Source organism: Ovis aries, chromosome 6 (assembly GCF_016772045.2).
Source record: "Ovis aries strain OAR_USU_Benz2616 breed Rambouillet chromosome 6, ARS-UI_Ramb_v3.0, whole genome shotgun sequence".
In the NCBI taxonomy this organism is placed as follows: domain Eukaryota; kingdom Metazoa; phylum Chordata; class Mammalia; order Artiodactyla; family Bovidae; genus Ovis; species Ovis aries.
In genome coordinates, this window is record NC_056059.1 from 49,667,497 (window position 1) to 49,687,690 (window position 20,194).

The following is a 20,194-nucleotide window of genomic DNA, read 5'->3' on the forward strand; positions in this document are numbered from 1 at the left end:
TAGTGGGGTAGAAAGAAAGAGGGAATATTCAATACTAAAAACATAAATGGGTTTCCTTGGTGCCTCAGTTGGTAAAGAATCTGCCTGCAATGCAAGAGCCCTGGGTTCAATCCTTGGGTCAGGAAGATCCCCTGAAGAAGAGAATGGTTACCTATACCAGTATTGCCTGGATAATCCCATGGATGGAGTCTGGTGGGCTACAGTCCCAAAAGTCAGACATGACTGAGCACAGCACAGCATCACAGGAAGTAAAGAGGAAATGAGAAGTGGTGAAGATAGGTAAGAAATGAAAGAGATTTTAGGCAATAATTTATTCAATGTAGTTCCCATAGGGAACCTAGGGGTAGGAAAATGTTCATTTCTTCATTTGAGGGTTTTTTAGCTTATCTAAGAATTACATTGATATAGGGTGATTTAGCAAGAGAAACACAAAGTTTGTATGTATGGAGTCCCATAAAAATATTAGACTCCACAGCAGTCACCTAATTGAACCATTCTGAGCTAAGGGGAATAGAGTATGGACCAGGGATTTTACTTAAAGGGGGAGGAAGACAATTCACAGGAAGATGAGAAGAGCAAATATTTGCAATACCATGCAGGTAAGTCTTTCTGATGTAAGAAAAGTTGTGTGGTAATAGCTGTCTTCCTGGTACAGCTGTGTGTGCTCAGTCACTTCAGTCGTATCTGACTCTTTGTGTCCCCAGGATCTTCTTTCTTTGAGATTCTCTAGGCAAGAATACTGGAGTGGGTTGCCATTTCCTTGTTCAGGAGATCTTCCAGACCCAGGGATCACACCTATGTCTCCTGCATTGCAGGTGAATTCTTAACTGGTGAGCCAGCCAGGGAAACCCTTGTTATCGGTCCCCTATCCAAATTCTTTTAGACAGTTAGGGGGAAATGAAGAGCTCTCTCTGAGTCTGCTGGGACCTTAATGTCTCCAGCTCAAAATAATCCAAATGCAGAAGTGGCACATTCTGGGGTCATATATTCAGCTTCCCTGCATTATCAAAAACTTTCATTTCCCACCAAGTCTTGAAGAACTATATATCGACAGAGAAGTTATATTTCAGATTGCAATGATTGTCAATAAATATTGTAGCCCTGTTCTGTAGCTACATTTTTCCTCGCTCTGGTGGTTATTTCCACAGTCCATGATGGCAGTAAGACCCAGGGGAGTTCAGTTCAGTTCAGTCACTCAGTCATCTCCAACTCTGTGACCCAAAGGACTACAGCATGCCAGGCTTCCCTGTTCATCACCAGCATCTGGAGCTTGCTCAGAATCATGTCCATTGAGTCGTTGATGCCATCCAACCATCTCATCCCCTGTTGTTCCCTTCTCCTCCTGCCTTCAATATTTCCCAGCATCGGGGTCTTTTCAAATGAGCCAGTTTGCATCAGGTGGCCAAAGTTTCAGCTTCAACATCAGTCCTTCCAATGAATATTCAGGACTGATCTTTAGGATGGACTGGTTTGATCTCCTTACAGTCCAAGGGACTCTCAAGAGTCTTCTCCATTACCACAGTACAAAAGCATCAATTTTTCAGTGCTCAGCTTTCTTTATAGTCCAACACTCACATCCATAAATGACTACTGGAAAAATCATAGCTTTGACTAGATGGACCATTGTTGGCAAGGTAATGTCTCTGGTTTTTAATATGCTGTCTAAGTTGGTCCTAGATTTTCTTCCAAGCAGTAACTGTCTTTTAATTTCAAGGCTACAGTCACCATCTACAGTGATTTTAGAGTCCCAAGAAATAAAGTCTGTCACTGCATCCACTGTTTCCCCATCTATTTGCCATGAAGTGATAGGACCGGATGCTATGATCTTTGTTTCCTGAATGTTGAGTTTTAAGGCAACTTATTCACTAATGAGCCACTTTCATCAAGAGGCTCTTTAGTTCTTCTTCACTTTTTGCCATAAGGGTGGTATCATTGCATACATGAGGTTATTGATATTTCTACCAGCAATCTTGGTTCCAGCTTTTGCTTCATCCAGCTCAGCATTTCTCATGATGTATGCTTCATATAAGTTAAATAAACACAGTGACAATATACAGCCTTGACATATTCTTTTTCCTATTTGGAACCAGTCTGTTGTTCCATGACCAGTTCTAATTGTTGCTTCCTGACCTGCATACAGATTTCTCAAGAGGCAGGTCAGGTGATCTGGTATTCCCTTCTCTTTCAGAATTTGCCACAGTTTATTGTGATCCACAGTCAAAGGCTTTGGCATAGTCAATAAAGCAGAAGTAAATGTTTTTTCTGGAACTCTCCTGCTTATTCAATGATCCAGCAGATGTTGGAAATTTGATCTCTGATTTTATGCCTTTTCTAAAGCCAGCTTGATAATCTGGAAGTTCACAGTTCATGTATTGTTGAAGCTTGGCTTGGAGAATTTTGAGCATTACTTTGCTAGCATGCATGCAATTGTGCAGTAGTTTGAAAATTCTTTGGTATTGTCTTTCTTAAGGATTGGAATGAAAACTGACCTTTTTCTGTCCTATGGCCACTGATGAGTTTTCCAAATTTGTTGTCATGTTTGAGTGTAGCATTTTCATAGCACCATCTTTTAGGATTTGAAATAGCTCAATTGGAATTCCATCATCTCTACTAGCTTTGTTCATAGTGATGCTTTTTAAGGCCCACTTGACTAGCATTCCAGGATATTTGGCTCTAGTTGAATGATCACATCATCGTGATTATTAGGGTCATGAAAGCCTTTTCTGTATAGTTCTTCTGTGTACTCTTGCCATCTCTTCTTAATGTCTTCTGTTTCTGTTAGTTCCATATCATTTCTGCTCTTTATTGTGCCTGTCTTTCCATGAAATCTTCCCTTGAGTTCCCTAATTTTTTTGAAGAGATCTCTAGTCTTTCTCATACTATTGTTTTTGAAGGAGTCTTTTGGGCCTAGAAAAGAAAAAAACAAAACAAAACAAACAAACAAAAAAAACAGTCTCAAAGTTCCTTGCTAAATCATCTAACTTTGGAGAAAACAAAACAGAACTTCAAGTCCCACCCAGATGCTCCTGGCTGGTTGCATCTATCTGGGACTTATCATCCCCTGTCCAGAAACCTTCCACCCCCTACATCTGCACAGAAGACTTATCACCCCATCAGTTCAGTCGCTCACTCATGTCCGACTCTTTGTCACCCCATGAATTGCAGCATGCCAGGCCTCCCTGTCTATCATCAACTCCGGGAGTTCACTCAGACTCATGTCCAGCCAGTCAGTGATGCCATCCAGCCTCTCATCCCCTTCTCCTCCTACCCCGAATCCCTCCCAGCATCAGTCTTTTCCAGTAAGTCAACTCTTCGCATGAGGTGGCCAAAGTATTGGAGTTTCAACTTTAGCATCAGTCCTTCCAAAGAAAACCCAGGACTGATCCCTTTTAGAATGGACTGATTAGATCTCCTTGCAGTCCAAGGGACTCTCAAGAGTCTTTTCCAACACCACAGTTCGAAAGCATCAATTCTTCAGTGCTCAGCTTTCTTCACAGTCCAACTCTCACATCCATACATGACCACTGGAAAAACCATAGCCTTGACTAGACAGACCTTTGTTGACAAAGTAATGTCTCTGCTTTTCAATATGCTATCTAAGTTGGTCATAACTTTTCTTCCAAGGAGTAAGTGTCTTTTAATTTCATGGCTGCAGTCACTATCTGCAGTGATTTTGGAGCCCCCCAAAAATAAAGTCTGACACTGTTTCCACTGTTTCTCCATCTATTTCCCATGAAGTGATGGGACCAGATGCCATGATCTTTGTTTTCTGAATGTTGAGCTTTAAGCCAACTTTTTCACTCTGCCCAACTACAAATGTCATCTCAACTAAAGAATACGCAAAACATCCCACCTGATTAATGTTTTCCTTATAGCTTCCACAAACCTCCCTATAAATATGAAGCCTCCCTGATCCCTCTCGGTGCTCAGCCAGGTTGTTAGGCCGACTGTCACCCCTCCTTGCCTGAATAAAGGTAACCTACTTCTGTTGAGGTTGTCTTTCCTCTTTCTGCCTCGGCCTGAACTATACCTTACAGTTTTCCTCTATTTCTTTGCATTGATCACTGAGGAAGGCTTTCTTACCTCTCCTTGCTATTCTTTGGAACTCTGCATTGAAATGGGTATATCTTTCATTTTCTCCTTTGCATTTTGCTTCTCTTCTTTTCATAGCTATTTCTAATGCCTCCTCAGACAACTATTTTGCCCTTTTGCATTTCTTTTCTCAGTGGTAGTCTTGATTACTGCCTCCTCTACAATATCACAAACCTCTGTTCATAGTTCTTAAGGCACTCTGTCCAAAAGATTTAATCTGTTGAATCTGTTTATCACTTCTGGGTAAAGGGGCAAGAAAAAAAAAAAAAGGCAAAAGAAACCTCTAAAAGAACTGACTGAGCTCTGCAACCAGTTCAGAAAAAAAAAAAAAAAAACCCACATGAGACATTTGCTTCATTCCACTTGTGTTCTTATAAATCAAGAGGCCCTTGAGTTAGACATTTGAATAATCAACTGCAATAATTAAGTATCAGGATTTTAGATTTTCAAGTAAAAATGTCTATAATGTACACAAGGTTGTTCAATGCTGAGAAGTTCATTTACTGTCACAAACTATATAGTTATTTATATAAGTTGTTTGTATTGAGGGTATATCCCAGATAATGCTATTATTTATGCAAAGCTCTTTGTGGATAAGATTGAGAGATTGATTGCCATCTAAAGTTCATAATGTTCAGATATACAAATTGAGAACAGGTAACAGAAGTTCTCTTCCATGAAAGGGAGATTATAACATACATTAAAAAAAGTAATTTTTAATAAGTAAAAGCATGTGATTAATGTCAAATATTTAAAAAGTAAAAAAATATTAAACATGAAAATTTGTCACCTTTGGGGCTTCCCTAGTGGTTGAGTGGTAAAGAATTTTCCTGCAATGCAGGAGACACAGGAGCCTAAATTTCAATCTCTGGGTAAGGTAGATTCTCTGGAGAGGGAATGGCTACCTACTCTTGTATTCTTGCCTGGAGAATTCCATGGACAGAGGAGGTTGGCTGGTTACAGTTATGGGATTGCAAAGAGTCAGATATGATTGAGTTACTAACACTCTTACCAGCATAATGCAGATATCCTATATAGAAAAATCCGAGATCTAACAAAAGTTATTTGAGTTCTTAGCCAAAAACACTGTTTTATGAAAAAGTGGAGTGTATTTCTATGTTTTGTAGTGAGTGAAAATGAGAAATTTCCAGGGGAGACAAGGTGTGGTGCGTTCGCATAGACACACACACACACACACACACACACACACACACACACAACTGCACAGATAGTCATCACCCCCTTCTTCTATTTAGTTTTAGATACCCGCTAAGATTTAGCTGTCCATATGGCTGCTCAGCTAGAAAAACCATATTCTGTATTCTTTGGAAAACCCATATGTCCATATTTTGGTTTTACCAATGTGAGCAGAAACGAAACTTTTGATTTCCCTCTTCTTCCCCTTTCTGATAGCAGGGCTATGATGAGATTGGAAGCAGTTGCTTTGAACCCAGAAATGTAAAACCTGGAGCTAAAGTGTTAGCAACCCTGATATCTCTCATCTGCTTAACTCTGAGCTATTTGTTTCAAGAGGTATGTACTCAAATTCTATTTAAATTTCCTCAGATTAACGTTGATTCATGAAAACAAAAGGTACATTTAACTTAACTAGTTTACTTAAAAAGAAATTAACTCATTATTATAATTTAAGATTCAGTTCAGTTCATTTGTTGCTGAGTTGTTGGCAATTCCATGCTCTTTGCAACCCCATGGACTGCAGAACACCAGGTCTTTCTGTCCATCACCAACTCCTGGAGCTTGCTCAAAATCATATCCATCGAGTCAGTGATGCCACTCAACCATCTCATCTTTTGTCATCCCCTTCTCCTCCTTCCTTCAATTTTGCCCAGCATCAGGGTCTTTTCCAATGAATCAGTTCTTCACATCAGGTGGCCAAAGGAGGAGCAAAACGAGTTCAGTGAAAAATCAGCCAGAGGTATATTTGTTTACAATATAGGTGCAGATGCAGGTCTTAATATAGAAGAGTAAATAAGACTTATTCCTCTAAAGAAAAGAAAGAAAATGAAGTCACGCAATCATGTCCGACTCTTTTGTGACCGCATGGACTGTAGCCTAACAGGCTCCTCCGCCCATGGGATTTTCCAGGCAAGAATACTGGAGTGAGTAGTCATTTCCTCTCCAGGAGATCTTCCTGACCCAGGGATTGAACCCGGGGCTCCCACATTGTAGGCAGACACTTTACCATCTAAGCCACCGATCAATAAGGAGAGAACAGGTTAAAAGAATTTCTTGGACTTTAGGTGGCGGATAGGAAAGGAGAACGCTGAATAGAAACATGGTGGAACCTATCAGTCTCATCATTTTGGCCGAAATATTGACCTGTTTCACTTCAAACCTGGAGGGAGAGACCTTGCTGGGATCTATTCTTTCAAAATATTTGATATGATCAGCAACTGATGCCATTCATTCGACCTGTAACCATTACAAAGCATAAACTAGGCTATATGATGTGGTGAGATGGGGTTTAAGTGAGGATTTGATAAGTCAGGGCTTGGTAAGATCAACATTTTGCTGTGATTCCCTGGTGGCTCAGCAGTTAAGAATCACTTGCCCGTGCAGGAGATATGGGTTCTATCCTTGGGTCCAGAAGATTCCCTGGAGGAGGAAATGGCAACCCACTTCCAATATTCTTGCCTGGAAAATCCCATGGACAGAGGGCTACAGTCCACAGGATCTTGAAGAATTGGACATTACTTAGCGACTAAACAACTACAGTATTCTGCTGACTATATTAATTTCCTTTAAATTTGTCTTGATTCTGAGGTAAAACTGCTGGGATTCTTTTATCTTAGACTACACAAAATTATTGACCAGGCATTGGAGCAGAAGTGGCATTTATTATTACTACCCTGAATGTCTTACAGATAAATCAATGCATTTAAACCTATGCAGGCAGTGAAGGCAGAGAAAATTTCTGTAAAGAAAGCTGAGTGTCAATGCTTTTCAGTGCTTTTGAACTGCGGTGTGGGAGAAAGTTCTTTGAAAGTTCCTTGGACTGCAAGGAGATCCAACTTGTTCATTCTAAAGGAAATTAGTCCTGAATTGGAATGACCAATGCTGAAGCTGAAACTCCAATACTTTGGCCACCTGACACGATGAACAGGCAGAACAAGGTCATTGAAAAAGACCCTGATGCTGGGAAAGATTGAAGGCAGGAGGAGAAGGGGACAACAGAGTAAGAGATAGTAGGATGGCATCACTGTCTCAATGGACATGAGTTTGGGCAAGCTCCGGCCATTGGTGATGGACACGGAAGCCTGGCATGCTGCAGTCCATGGGGTTGCAAAGAGTTGGACACTACTGAGTGACTGAACTGAACTGAACTTGGAATGATGAGAATTGTATTGACTAATATCTCTTAAAATGTGAAGCTTGTGATTGAGCTAATAACAACAGTTCATTAAAAATAACTCAAATATGGAACTATTTCAAGTTGACAATATGTGGGTCATTAATACTCACTAGAAACAATGTGATCTCCTTTCGTTCCACTTTGCCTACGTAAGTGTTCTCTATCCTATTCTTCTGTGTACTTTCAAATCTGAAATACGATGAGCTGCTTTCTTTGTAAGTGAAGTACCACATGGCAGATACATCTTCCAAACAAGGGTGTGTGCTCTTCAGCAGCTTGGCAGGAAACGGGTTTTTCAATAAATATCATTCCTTAATTGTGAAGTTCATTAATGATTTTTATGACTTCTGAAAGTGTGCCAAATCCCTCATGGAACTCAATTACATTTCAAGTGAAAGCACAATATGTGAAAACACTGAAATCTTATGTAAAGCAAGATTTTTTTCCCTCCTTTTGGTCCCTCGTGCTGAAACACTTGAGGATTTAGAACTGTAATGTCTTCTGCTTCTTTCATTAACATATGATATAATGTAGAACATATCCTGATTGAGAGCAGGTGAAATGCAGTTGCTAGGTCTCGAAAAATGTTCTAAACAGGAAAAGATAAAACAAAGTCAGATTTTAGGCTCTGAACTTAACTCTTTGTTTGTATATAAAATAAGGAAGGGATTCTTGTAAAATGATTTTTACTCCCTCTGGAGAGAACAAAGTTATTGGGTAATAGGTTATCCTTCAGCCAGCATCAGCACAACTATAAATCTACAGTGTATGAAATCAACAAAATTCATTACTTGCCATTGAATATGAAGCTTAAAAATCTCCATGGAGAAAAATATCAACTATATGCACCTGTTCTTTGAGACAGTTTTCTCATTTTGTAAGCATTTTAGGTGAAACAATTTTGTTTATTACTGAATTTATCTTTATAGGAATGCTATAAGTTTGCAATAAGTATTAAATGAAAAGCAATCAGAAGAGACATGAAGCAAAATCTCACTTTAATTTGAAAGCAGGATATCTGACAAACAATGGTTTTATTAGGTAACAAGTTACATCAGATAAAGCTTTTAAATTATAATATATTTTATGAATAGTATTAGTATGGTTCTTTGCTCCTTATACTTGGATATTTCCCTCACATTATATCTAAAGAAAACAGTATCAAAATATAACTCTTCATATTCTAACTCAAAAGTATTACTTATTTCATGAAACCACATAAATGATTCTTACTTTTGCATTATGGTTGTGATTCTAATATAGATAGAGGAAATTATTATTTTAAAAATATGCCATATAAAGCCATCTGATCATTTATAGGGTTCAGAATGAAAAGAAGTAGACATGACAGTTTCTGTGAGAATATAGTCTATAAACCATGTAACATTATTTGGTCTAAATGAAATGTTATGGTTAATATATAAACAAAAATCTGCTAATGTTTGAAAGTTAATTTATCAGCCATGATTTGACCACAAAGGTAAAAACTTTAGCAACATAAACTACTGGATAGGAAAGTCCTTGATAAATAGTAGAGATAAGAAATTCAGAAATAACTGCAATACAAGAAGTAATTATGAGAATGAAGATGATGGTAATGTTGGATAATGATGTCTCTTAAAATAAAGGTCATTAAATTCTTTAAAACTTATGTACATTTAAACTTTTAGGTAGAAACATTTTTAATTAATTTATTTTTAATTGGAGGATAATTGCTTTACAATATTGTGTTGGTTTCTGCCATATATCAACATGAATCAGCCAAAGTCTTAATTTAAGTGGATAGTGATATTTAAACTGGCTCTTAAATGAAGGTATGCATTTTAATAAACAGAAAGTTCAAGTGTTTTGAATGTCTTCAATGGATCTAGAAAAGTTACAGGGGAATATGAAGGAAAATACAGTGCTAACACTTTAATATGTTGGTTTACGTGCCTGCGTGCATTCTCAGTTGCTTCAGTCATGTCCTACTCTTTGTGACCCTAAGAACTGCAGCTTGCCAGGCTCCTCTGTCCATGGGATTCTCCAGGCAAGAATACTGGAGTGGGTTGCCATGCTCTCCTCCAGGGGAACTTCCAAACCAGGTGATCGAAATCGCATCTGCCTGCATCTCCTGCATTGCAAGTGAATTCTTTACCCATTGAGCCACCTGGGAAGCCTAATATGTTGGTTTTGTCATAAGCAAATCCCACTCATTGTGATTGATTAATGAAAGCACTGAGTTTCAATGGAAGCTTGCTTCACTATACAAAAATTTCTACTTCTCATTATTTTTATAGTTTTTTATACATTTTGAGACTTTTATACATTAAGAGACTTCTTTTGTTTAATCATGCTAAGTGATATTGTATATGATAGAATATGGATCAATTTGATTAGGATTCATATAAACTAAGAGATTTTATAAGATCTTTCCAAAGAATTTTATTTTACAAAATAAAATCCAGAGTGCTATATAAGGGTTTATATTTTGCATTTAGTGTAATAAGTATAGATCTCAAGTTCAAGATGGAGGAGTAAGGACATGAGTTTAACCTTCCTTAGGTAAACACCAAAATCAAAACTAACTGCTGAGCAACCATCAACAGAAAAACACTGAAATCCATCACCACCAAAAAGAGAAAAAGCCTGCATCCAAAGATAATGAAGAAACCACAGTGAGATGGTAGGAAGTGTGCAATCATAAGATCAAATTCCATACTGGCAGGACAGACAACCCAGAGACTGGAGAGCAGTTGTTCCATAGAAGCCCATTCACAGGAGTTAAAGTTCTGAACCTCATGTCACGTCTTCCCAGTCTAGTGGTCCGACAATGGGAGGAGGAGCCCCCAGAAAATCTGGCTTTGAAAGTCAGTGGAGTTTGATCATAGGAAATCCATGGGCCTGGGGGAAACAGAGATGCCACTCTTGGAAGGCATTCACAATGTCCCGTGCACACGAGAACCCAAGGGAAAACAGCAGTAACCTCATAAGAGACTGAACCAGGCCTACCTGCTAATATTGGAGGGTCTCTTGCAGAGGCAGGGTTGGCTGTGGCTCACCAAGTGAACAAAGACACTGGGAGTAGCAGTTTGGGGAAGTACTCCTTTGTGTGAGCCCTCCCAGGTGTTGCCTTTAGCTCTGCTTAACAATCTGTAGGTTCCAGTGCTGGGATGCCTCAAGCCAAACAGCCAATAGAATGGAAACAGCACCACCCATTAGCAGACAGGCTGCTTGAAGTTTTCCTAACCATAGCTCTGCTTAGCAGAGGCACAAGACCTAGATCCACCCACTAGAGAGGTCCCTGCCATCAGGAATCTTGTAACTCTAACGCTACTGCTACTGCTAAGTCGCTTCAGTCGTGTCCGACTCTGTGTGACCCCACAGACGGCAGCCCACCAGGCTCCCCCATCCCTGGGATTCTCCAGGCAAGAACACTGGAGTGGGCTGCCATTTCCTTCTCTAATGCATGAAAGTGAAAAGTGAAAGTGAAGTTGCTCAGTCGTGTCTGACTCTTCCGACCCCATAGACTGCAGCTTACCAGTCTCCTCCGTCCATGGGATTTGCCAGGCAAGAGTATTGGAGTGGGGTGCCATCGCCTTCTCCTGTAACTCTAATAAATGAGTATAAAACTTCTGACCCTAAGTTTTTGTATTGAGCTCTGATTTGGGGGGAACACAAGTTAAGACAATTTCTATACACTAAAAAGTCTCAGAGATGCCTTTCTAGTGATTTTACATTTTTAGTTAATACTTACACATTGTCTCAGGATTACTTATGAATTACTTATATTATAATAATCATTATGTTTCTGAAGACCCAATCATGGTGACTGTCTTTTCTCTAAGAAGCAGGGAACAATTTCAGCATGAGCCATTCCCTCAGTATAAGAAATACCACAGCATACCAAAGATTTTCCTTAGATGATATCCATCTTATTTTTATGATATTTTACATCAGTCGTTCAACTAATAATAAAACATTCCCCCACTCCCATCACATCAGTTATACCTAAGATACAAAAGATAAGGGGAAATCATATAAATATACCTCATCCTTCTTTTACTTTACTTCACCTTGTTTAACAGTGTTTTCTATGCACTTGGCATGGTTTCTTCTTTGCATTGACATCCTATTTAAACACTGGGATATTAATTTAAGCTCTTTTGCAGCTCAATTTTAAGTGGTTTTTCCAGGAAATAAAACATATACTCTATCTTTTCAAAAGCAGACATTATTTTCCCTAGTCATATTTCGATTTCATGCAATCTCTCTCTCTCTCTCTCTCTCTATATATATATATATATATATATATAAACCAAACATGTATATTTGGTTTAATCGCTAATTTCTGTCTGACTCTTGCAACCCCACGGACTGCAGCCCTCCAGGCTCCACTGTCCATGGAATTCTCCAGTCAGGAATACTGGAGTGAGTGGCCATTTCCTTTTCCAGGGCATTATCCCAATGATCCAGGGATAAAACCCACATCTCCAGCACTGCAGGTGGATTCTTTACTAAGCCACCAGGGAAGCCCATATTATGTATACACAAATACATTTATATATATAAAATATCAATGCAGGAGACATAAGAGATGCAGGTTCGATTCCTAAGTTGGGAAGATAAACCGGAGTAGGGCATGACAACCCACTCTGGTATTCTTGCCTGAGAAATCCCATAGAAAGAAAAGCCATATATATAAAATTATATATATCTTTCCCCATTATTTACCCCAAGTTTCAACATTGTATTCCCATTCTCCTTACTTTGATGGTCTGTTCAATATCAAAATCATTTCCTTAGTTCATACTTTAGTAAAGACACTGCTATTGTTAATTTGTGAGACTCTAAATTCTATTCTTCTGAAGAGCGTTGCTTTGTTTCTTTGCTATCTGGCTTTAATACACAATTAACTTGGTTGGACTCACTTGTAGGGGGTAGCTCACATCTCAGTATTATTTTTTCATTCTTAACTAGGATGCACGTTGTCTTCCTTGGAATTTACTTGCTTTGAATATCAGCCAGGGATTTGGGCAATACTTGCAGCACTTTTTTTTTTCTTTTTTTTAGATTCTTGATATCTAGTTTAATTATTTTCAGAATTTTCCCTGAGACGTTTTACCTTTTGTTTTTGCCCCCATTCTTTCCTTCAGATTCTCAGGCCAGAAGGACAATCTACCAGAATTTTATCTGTGTAATGTGGCACCAATTAGTGCCAACACTTTCTTAAATCCCCTTCATATTTTCCTCACTTTGCTGAGAATTCTTTTTAATGTAAGAGAAATTTTCTCACTACTCTTCATATTGAGTCATTTCCTTTGGATGATTTCAGTCATTCTGGTTTTCAGTAAAAATGTGGAGCACCTAAACTCTACCAAATGAGTAAGAAATTTATACTCTCTCCCTTCTTGTAAATGACAATCAAAAAATAAAGTGAAGATATGTCCACATATCCATGAAGGACACTTAGAAAGCAGAGTTTGTTGGTACAACACAGAAGATCTTACACATTAAATTGAATGAGACAAAGAAATACTTTTGTTGCTGGAAGATACAACTGGGTTCTAATTTTACCCTAAATCATTATATGAAAAGATATAGGAACTCAGTGAGAAAACAATACAGACATAAACAGAATTATCCTCTGTTAATGTCTGGCAGTGAGACAGGTTAGGAAGCATGAGCAATGGTGGGAAGAGACTAGAAAGAATTTTGAAAATTCACTGAACCTGAAAAGTGTCCATCTTTTTATGATAAAAGAGCTGATTGCTCATAGGCAGTCACCATGATTTTTTAACTGATAAAATCACCCATGTAAATCAAACGGAAAGCTCTTTCTTAGCCATATTTTCTTCACCTTAGTCTTCTCTTGAAATAATGGGCCACTTGGTGCTATTAATATATCACTGAGCAAAAGAAAATGTTCATTATCAGAAGCATTCATGATCCAGCAGGACAGTTCACTTTGGGACTGTTGTGGATCCAAGGACTAAATCAGGGACAGAGGAGGAGAGTATTGTTGTATATGACCCTTAGTATCACTCCATATTTGAAGTACTATAATGGAAACATTCCATTTGTCCCTTAGTGGGCAGGAGGGTCATTCTGCTTTTTTATATTAGATCACCACAAATGAAACCAGGAAAAGATATTAGAGTCATAGGACAAGTACATTTTGACAGGAATTACTATACCAAAACTTTCAGATGTGTCTGTATCTTTTTACAGAGTGGATTTTCAATACCAGGCAATTGAGAGTCTTTCATTAGCAGTTTTTTAACTTCCTGCCTTAAAACTGCTTCGTATCAGGACTGCTAACATGAGTCTACAGTCCATTCAGATATAAAACCGAGAAACTCTTCCACAGATTTCTTCTTGTTATTGGACTACTGGCAGATTGCAAGGGATTTCCTCCTGGGACTGGGGCAACTTTCTTCTGCTGCGATGATTTGTTCCCTGTCTGGAGCTATGCTGGGCTTGGGACCCACATTTCCCTGGTCTCAGAATGTCAGAGAAGGAATCCTATACTCTCTCTCTCCCTAGGGCCGGCTGAGGCCCACAGTTTAATTTAAATCATGTAAACTGTAATAATTGGAAACTGCAGGGGGCCAAGACAATTTGTTAAATCTGCATACCTGTGAAACAGAAATGGCTGAATTGTGAAAGACAAGTCCCAGACAAGGATGACCTATTTTATACTGTTTGAAATGAAATCTTAGAAATCAATAACACCAGGCCAGGGAAAACAGACATGTTACAGAGAAACCCAAGTTCTCAAATGATGGGGAAAATTTGGGAAAAAAAGGTATTGGCCCTTGTTTATAAAGCAATCACACATACATCCACACACAATTCATAGCACACTACCAAGCATCACCCAGGTGACCTTATAGACTCAAATATGTTATCTTTTATAGGTAACTTGATTTTCATATTCTGTATTTCACTTCTAGGATAACTAATGATATATAACTTATAAATAGGTTGTTTCATAAATATTCTAGGAAGATAGATGGGAAAAAGCAAGATGACTATGAAGTTGAATGGGAGAAATATGATCTCCTGCAGAACATTTGCATTTGAACATTCAGAACAGTTCAGGAATACAGGTAGATAATGAAAACATCAAAGAAGAAACATCATCTGTGAAAGTGCTAACAATAAATGAAAAGCAGAAGAAGGTATTGAACTTCATTGGATTCACCTTACCCTGTGACAAGAGGAACACATTTTAATTAAGGGAGAGTAAACAGAACAGTCAGCAAACCCATCCAGAAAGAGGTAGACTTCAAGCTATGTGGACAGGCTGTGATGTCTTTTGATATACCTGGATGATTCACTGAATAAATGGTCATCTGAGGAAATTAAAATCCTAACACCTTGTGTATAATGTAGGTTGGTTTCCTTGGCTGTGAACATATTTGATATGCATTAAATGTTCTGTCTCTCAGAGATTGCCGAGTTTCTGTGGATTTATGCTCTGTTGAAGAGAAAGTTGGATTTAGTCTATTTGAAAAAAGAAAAAAAACATCTACAAAGGTCTTTGCAGTGTTTAAGTTTTAGGACAGAGGGCAGAGTGGACATGATTAACAAATAGAAGTGACTTTCAGAATTCCTTTTAAGTGTAGGAAAATCCCACAGTTAGTTAAATCTAGTGTATTTTTTCTACTCTCAGAACTTCAATGGGATGATAAGTATTATTTATCAAAAATACAGCCTGAAATACAATAGTTATTACATGAAACTTATATGGTAGTTAATGTCTCATTCTAACATCACTGGATATTTCCTCAAATTATATATCAGTTGTGAAAAAAAATACCACTTCAAGCAATAGGTTTTCTTTTATTTTAAGAAAGATAATATTTTGAAAAAATGAACTTTAAAAACTATGGTATCTTTCAAAACAAGGTTATTGAGCATTCTTAAATATTGTGTGCTTTTGCTGATCTGACTGACGTGGATAGAAAAGAGCTGTCACTATTTGGTGACAATATAACATGTATTTTGTAAATCCTTCCCTTCCTTTATTTATTTAATTGTTTTGCTTCTAAGTGCTCCCTATAGGAAATTAATCCTGCTTGTTCTTTTTCAAATACTGTATTGCTTGAGAACTTTGACAAAATGTATAATGAAGGGTTTAGTCCCTAGTAATGAATTTCATGATCTTAACAATAAGATCCAACAAACAATTTGAAGTGATGTAGTGAATGCTGACTCTGTTGTCAAGCACACGCAGAGTCTGACTGTTCTAAATAATTACTGGAGTTTGGCAGAGATACAGTTTGCACAGCCCACTACGATGACACCTGCTGAGACTTTGCATTATTTTGAAAAATAATAGGTTCTTCCAAAGGAATGAATGCTTTATAATACAGTAATTGAATGCAGGCAGCAATATACTTGCTTTCTCTGTGTTCTTGAGAATCTCTTTACTTGGGGGTTGTGTTTTGTCAGCCACGTTATATTTTAAGGAATGCCAATTAGTCTTAGTATTATTGTTTGTTGAGTTCCTTCAAAGAAGACTCAGTAATAGACATGTGGGAGATGTGTTTGCAAAGGATAAAATATGTACTGCTAATGTATTATAATAATTATTATTTTTTATCATTTGCATGAATGCTAAGTTGTGTCTGACTCTTTGAAGCCCTATGGACTATAGCTTGTCAGGCTCCTCTGTCCATGGGATTCTCCAGGGATTAATACTAGAATGGGTTACCATGTCCTCTTCCAAGGGATCTCCTCAACTCAGGGATCAAGCCGTGTTTCCTATGTCTCCTGCATTAGTAGGTTGATTCTTTACCACTAGCACCACCTGGAAAGCCCCATTTATTACTTATTTTGCATTATACAGTATATACATATATATATATATATATATATGGACAAAAGGGGCTGAGGCAAGTTTATACAAGAGGTTGATTGTGGAAGAGTTGGGTTTTTTTTTTTCCCTACAATTTTGATTTTCTATGTTTTTTGCTTTATCATGCTGACCTTCCTGTCTGAATTGAGCATGGTCCAGTACAGACAAGGATGTAGAATATTTAGAATGTATAGATAACAATGATACCATACTTAGACACCTGGAAGAAACTTTTTCTCTCTTCATTGCCTTGAAGGACTACAAATGCCACAGGAAAATAATTTCTGTAGCTTTTTTATTACAAGCAAGAGGTTTGAGAGACAAAAACTTCATGATTGGACCCCAGGCACTGTCCCTGCTGGGTTAATATTGGACATTTGAATGAATTAGACCGCTGGAATCTACCAGAAATAGCACTATACCTGTGTTTCAAGGAAAGACGTCTTTCTGTGGTTCCCAAAGTGAGAATCATTTTTAATTATGCTGCCTGTTATGAAATAAGAGGACACAAAGCTGGCACAATTTCCCATTCAGATGGTGAGGACTAGGTTAGGTCTAGGTCTTTTAGAAACTTTTAATATAATGTCTCTAAATGCAGAAGCTCATGGCGAGATGAGACAACATGGAAATAGAGCATGTGGGCCCGTCATTAAAGAGCCGAGGGACTCAGGATGATTCTGACTTTGCCGAATTACTTCTCATGTCAATGTCTCTGTTGTAATGTTTGCCTTACCAATGCCCTTTCTACCTTCCAAATTTTGAAACTTTGGGCCATTTCTCTTTGTTGTCTGTTTTTCATGGGAAAGTGGAACTAGCTGTTAAAGTTGGGAGTGACAAGTAGCTAGAGGTGATTCCCTCCCCTCCTTTATTGAGTATAAAACTGCAGTTCTCCTCTGAAGTATTGTCATTATTTACACGAAAGCAGTACAATGAAAGTTATCACCAGGAATCTCGTGTAATGTGACTTTTATGCATTTCCTTATGACTGATCATCTGCCTGAAAACATAGGCAATATAGGTCTATGTTTTTATTAACCACCATGTATTTATTTCTCAACCTCTAAAAATGCAGACCCTTCTAGATAGAGGAAAAAACACCCAGTGTTTTATTTATACAGAAAAAAATTTTCATCAACACAAATAAAACTTCCTTTGAACCATTTGTTGTTGAGTGTCTAAAGTCACATCTGACATTTTGCAACCCCATGGACTGTAGCCCACCAGTCTCCTCTGTCCATGGAATTTCCTAGGCAAGAATACTGGAGTGTGTTGCCATTTCCTGTTCCAGGTGATCTTCCTGACCCAGGTATTGAACCTTCATCTCCTGCACTGGCAGGTGAATTCTTTACCGCTGAGTCACCAGCAAAGACCATGATATATTATATACATATATATATATATATAATTTAGTCCTCATTTTTTATTAAACCTATACCCTAGAGAGGGGGGAAATGAGGTATGCAATAACTAGGTAACTAGGCCCAGGTCATAAGGTTGAAAGTTGACTGACCTAATATTTACACAACTGCAGTCTGGGACCATTGTTCAAGATTTTAATCATTATGTCCTAGGGCCTCCAGAAGAAATACCAAATTTCAGCAGGTATATTAAGTTTTTGATCTAATTATTAGTTTAAATTACCCAAATTAAATTATTTAAATTAAAATAATGAGGCACCTGTGCATGCATGCTCAGTCATGGCCAATTTTTTGCAACCCTATGAACTATAGCCCACAAAGCTCCTCTGAACATAGTATTCTCCAGGCAAGAATACTGGAGTGGGTAGCCATTTCCTCCTCCAAGGGATATTCCTGATTCAGGGATCAAATTGAAGGCTTCTGCACCTCCTGCATTGGCAGGTACATTCTTTTACCACAGAGCCGCATGGGAAGCCCATAATGTGACTGACAAATCAGTATTTGTAGAAAACATTCAATGGCAGTTGTAATATATAGATTACTTTCATACATTATAATGGGTTTCTAATTTGGCTTAAATTTTTTTGAGTACAATTTAGCAATATATGGAAAGTTCTTTTAAATTTTTTTTTTGAGAAAATAATGGTAGTTCTAATATGATTTTTCAAGGAAATAATTAGAAAGAAATATGTGAGCACCATGCAAATATAATTTCTATATTTTCCCCTGTTGTAGTTATTTGCTAGAAAAGTGTTTGAGGTACATTTTATTGAAATAACATGGAATGATTGATATTTCTCATGAATTATGTATAACATTAAAATTTAATAATCTATTTTCTTCTAAATAAGGAGATTGATCACAAAATTGTATTTCATCTGTAAAAGATATATCATGTGACCATAAAAAGTATGATGATGATGATTATAATGATTCTGGTATATAGGTATGAAAATGAAATGATTTCTAAAATATTTTAAAAAATCATAAGGAAAGTTATTCAGTAAAGCACAATATATACTATTATTATAGTTTGGGATAGTTATGATATATATGCACATAGTACACATGCATATATATAATTTACATATATGAATATAACACATAAAATGGTTATTTTTTGGAATACAAACATATATATCTAATTCTCCATACTGATCCCATTTTATCCTCTATCTGAAAAGATACTGATTAAAATATTCAAAGTAACTCTGTTTTATTGGTATGTAGTTTTGCTTTCTTTACTGTTTATTTTATTCAGTGAAAATGCATATGGTTTATAGTAAATAATATAAATATTTTTGAGTCAAATGAAAAAAAGTGAAGGTTTAATTCATAAGGTCATATATTAAGCCATATCTAGCTGCCCAAATATAACACTGTTTTTGTATGTATAAAGTTCTCTTACCAACATGTAAGAAGTATTAGTGTCTAGAATATAGGGTAAAATAGATAATTTTATTAATCTTCAGGGATATCAAGTGGTGCTAATGCTAAAGAATCCACCTGCCACTGCAGGCAACACCAGAGGTGTGGTTGGATCCCCGGGTTGAAAAGATCCCCTGAAGAAGAGAATGGCTTCCCACTCCAGTATTCTAGACTGGGAAATTTCATGGGCAGAAAAGCCTGGCAGGTTACAGTCTATGGGGCTACAAAGATTCGGACACAACTGAACGATTGAGCACACACAGACATCCTTCTCAGTTTTGGAACATGAGGTTTGAAAAGAGAGGGCTAGATTTTATACTAAGTGATATAATTCTGTGTATTCTAACATTCAACAAGTGACCTGTTAACTTAAGAAGACCATCAAAATGAAAATGAATAGTGAACTGATAATACAGAATCTTTCCCCAGTATACATGAACATGTGCTTTTTAATACATATCACTTTCGTATGTAGCTCAGTTTAAAATTATATATATGTATGTATATGTTTCTAACATTTTGAAAACTGAAAGTCTTGTCCTATACATACTCAGTGAACTTATTCTTTTGTGGACTAAAATTACAATTTACAAGTGATATTAAATTTTATTTGTGGAACATTGCTTTCTCATTAACTTATGACATATTCTACTATCATCAATAGTATTTAATTTTCTAAACTGTGATATTAAACAGTATTTATGAAAAAAGCTTATCTCATTTACATAGCTTTATAAATTTTTCATAAATGGGTATAATCACTCAAACTAATTGTGAGAAGTCTCTTGCTAAATAAAAAAAATATGGACTTTTGAGCAAGAATTTAAGATGAATGAAGAAATAAATATTTTGTATCATAGATAGTATAGAACCTTGTGGAAACCACAAGTGAGTATCAATTAGAAGAAAGCTGTTAAAGGTAACAACTTTTACTTCTTTCTAGTTATGTTATTTTATAAATTGTACCTAAAAATATGAAATCAAATGTGCCAACATGAAATTTTGTCTATTTTCACATACTGAATTTAATATTTGCTT